The sequence below is a fragment of the Danio rerio genome, chromosome 20, assembly GCF_049306965.1.
Source record: "Danio rerio strain Tuebingen ecotype United States chromosome 20, GRCz12tu, whole genome shotgun sequence".
In the NCBI taxonomy this organism is placed as follows: domain Eukaryota; kingdom Metazoa; phylum Chordata; class Actinopteri; order Cypriniformes; family Danionidae; genus Danio; species Danio rerio.
In genome coordinates, this window is record NC_133195.1 from 6,649,551 (window position 1) to 6,653,316 (window position 3,766).

Below are 3,766 nucleotides of genomic sequence, written 5' to 3' on the forward strand. Positions count from 1 at the left end.
GTGGCCACAGGGGTGGCCAGAGTTTAACCAAGGGTGGCTGTGGCCACCCATGGCCACCCCTTGGGGGCGCCCCAGGGTGTAGGCTAGTATAAAATAGTTGTTGTTGAATATTCTGTACAGTATTGGGCAATTTGTTTATATTGCTGCATGTTGTACCACAGCAGCTATGAAATTACATGAAAAGATTAACTCAAGTACACTCAAAAAATAACTTTTGCTGATTATTCAAACTTATTTAAAATGAGTTGAAAAAACAGAATTAATAAGGTTTTTGGGGCACAACTTAAATGTTTTGTTTAATTAACTTAAATTAGTAAAAAAAAAAAAAAAAAAAAAAAAGTTAACTTAATCAATTTGTGTTGGGACAACATAAAGGAATTGCGTGGAACCCAGATTTTTTTTTGTGTGTGTTTTACTGTATATGGTTCAAAAACACTGTAGTATTTGATGTAAAGTACTTTTTTTCATATAAACAAAATATTTAATCTTGAACCACCAAGATAAACTCACAACTTAGCATGAAATGATGGATGTATCAAATGATGATTTATATTATATCTAAATATAGACAGTATTTTTAATGCACAATGAAATGCTTATCAGATTAGGTGGTATTTTCATGTTTTGTGGTCTATGGTGTCTACTGATCATTACACATCTAAAGAAACAATTTGCACTATTAAGCTCTTCTTGCACTTTCTGTTCCAATAGCTGATTTTCACAATGTACACATGTACACCGTTCAGAATAGTTTAATGATACTATGATGTGTTATATATTAGTGGGGAAAATGTTTCAATAAATTATAGTATTTTTGTGAAATCCTCAAGTTGTAAAGCAAAAGGTGATATCATAAAAGTTTTAATACAATATTTGGAAATAGAAAAGGTGTAAATAAAGCCTTTTTACCACATTAGAATGTGTCATTCATTCATTTTCTTGTCGGCTTAGTCCCTTTATTAATCCTGGGTCACCACAGTGGAATGAACCACCAACTTATCCAGCAAGTTTTTACGCAGCAGATGCCCTTCCAGCCGCAACCCATCTCTGGGAAACATCCACACACACACAATTTAGCCTACCCAATTCACCTATACCACATGTCTTTGGACTGTGGGGGAAACCGGAGCACCCGGAGGAAACCCACGCGAACGCAGGGAGAACATGCAAACTCCACATAGAAACGCCAACTGAGCCAAGGATCAAACCAGCGACCTTCTTGCTGTGAGGCAAACGTGCTACCCACTGCGCCATTGCGTCGCCCATTAGAGTGTGTCATTGTTCTTTATTTACTGAAACAAAAGCAAAACATTTTCTATGATTTGCAGAAGACTACAGTCTCATTCAGTCAGTGGTTTATATATCAAACGACACCTCCAAAATAGTAACAGATTGTCATTTTAAACTTCAAACACTCGGTTTTACCCATTTATCAGCACAAAGTATTATAGGGAAGTGAAAATCATTTAAACAAATAATACAATTACTATAATCACATATTCTTATATACTTATTATATTATATTAATATTTACTTATTTTAATAATTTGGTCATAAGCATGTTTTCTTTTTTCTTCAAAAATTTATTTGCTGAATGATGATGGTCTTTGATAAGTACCACCCTAATCACTTTTGTATTTATTCTGTATATAATAATATATACAGTAATGTGTACTGCATAATATCAAAGACTACAGAATCTAAAGGGACTTTAATAATATAGGCTGCACATGTAACACAGTTGAAATCAGATGTTTACATACACTCTAAAAAAAGGAACATAACCATTTAAAAAAAAATGTCTGTTGGTAAATCAAACTAAACGTTTACATTTTAGGTCCGTTAGGATTACCTACAGTTGAAGTCAGAATTATTAGCCCCCTTTTGATTTTTGTTTCATTTTTTTTTTATATTTTCCAAATGATTATTAACAGAGCAAGGAAATTTTCACAGTATGTCTGATAATATTTTTTTCTTCTGGAGAAAGTCTTATTTGTTTTATTTCAGCTAGAATAAAAGCAGTTTTTAATTTTTTAAAAACCAATTTTGGGACAAAATTATTAGCCCCTTTAAGCAATTTTTTTTTTCGACAGTCTACAGAACAAACCATCGCTATACAGTAACTTGCCTAATTACCCTAACCTGCCTAGTTCACCTTATTAACCTAGTTAAGCCTTTAAATGTCACTTTAAACTGTACAGAAGTGTCTTGAAAAATATCAAGTAAAATCTTATTTACTGTCATTATGTCAAAGATAAAATAAATCAGTGATCAGAAATGAGTTATTAAAACTATGTTTAGAAATCTGCTGAAACAATCTTCCCTCCATTAAACAGAAATTGGGGGGGGGGGGGGGGGGGGGGGAACAGGGGCACTAATAATTCTGACTTCAACTGTAAATGATTTACATTTTCTAAATGCCAGAATGAGAGAATTTTATTTTTTTATTTTTTTTGAGAATTTTTTATTCATTTCTAGACAGTCAAAGGTTTACATACATTTCCTTGGTATTTTTTTTAGCTTTGCTTTTAAACTGTATAACTTTGGTCAAATGTTTTGAGCTTCTCACAATAGTTTGAAGGAATTTTGGCCCATTCCTCCTGACAGAATTAATGTAACTGAGTCAGATTTTGAGGTCTTGCTCAAACAAGCATTTTCAACTCTGCCCACACATTTTCTGTAGGATTGACATCAGGGCTTTGTGATGGCCACTCCAAAACATTCAATTTGTTGTCCTTAAAGCACATTTTAACTAATTTGGCAGTATGCTTAGGGACATGGTCTGTTTGGAAGAACCATTTGTGGCCGAATTTTAATTTCCTGGCTGATGTCTTGAGATGTTGCTTCAGTATTTCTACATAATGTTCTTTCTTCATGATGACATCTATGCTGTGAAGTGGACCAGTTCCTCCTGCAGCAAAACAGCCCCACAACATGATGCTGCCGCCCCCATACTTCACAGTTGGGATGGTGTTCCTAGGCTTGTAAGCTTTCCTCTTTGTCCTCCAAATGTAACACTGGTCATTATGGCCATTCAAACTTAGTTCCACCACACCACAGGACATGTCTCAAAAGGTTATTCATTTCTAAGTGTAATTTAGCAAATTGTAATCTGGCTTTTTTGTTGATTCTGGCTTGTTGATTTTCCCATGTTTTCACACTAGGAAGCAGTGTGTTTGAGGTTTTCCTTAAATACTATTCTACAGTTGTAACTCCAATTAACTCAAATGTTGTCAATTAGCCAATCAGAAACTTCTAAAACCTTGACATCATCATCTGAGCTTTTTCAGAGGCATAATAATCGTATTGTATGTAAACTTGACTTTCAAGAAAAGTTACACCAATTTCTCAAACAATATCTCTCTCATTATTCTGCTATTAAGCATAACAGAAACAAATGTGATAATCTTAACTCGCCTAAAAAAGAAAAAGTTTAGTCACAATAACATCTGACTTTTTTTTTTTAAATATGTGCCTTTTTAAACAGTCTATGTAAACTTCTGGTTTCAACTGTATTACCTTGCCTTTGTACCAAAATAACATTACAAAGATTATACATAGTTTCAAACAACTAAATACAGCAATAAACATTCCTTTCGTGAATTTAATTTGATGCAGATCCTCATCTTTGAAACTTATTATACAACTCTTATCTCGCCTAATATCATGGTGACCATCAGCATAATAAATGATATCCTATCAGCTGTGTGCTCTTATCATGCAGACTAGGCACTTTTACATCCATAAATTGGTTAATACACCATAC

The 3,766-nt window shown here is 33.6% G+C and overlaps 1 protein-coding gene across 1 annotated transcript in view; it reads left to right on the plus strand.

Moving 5' to 3' along the window:
* Nucleotides 1-3,766, plus strand: part of si:ch211-191a24.4 — a 75,359-nt gene that overhangs the window by 28,388 nt on the left and 43,205 nt on the right. The gene's annotated exons all lie outside the window — the stretch shown is intronic.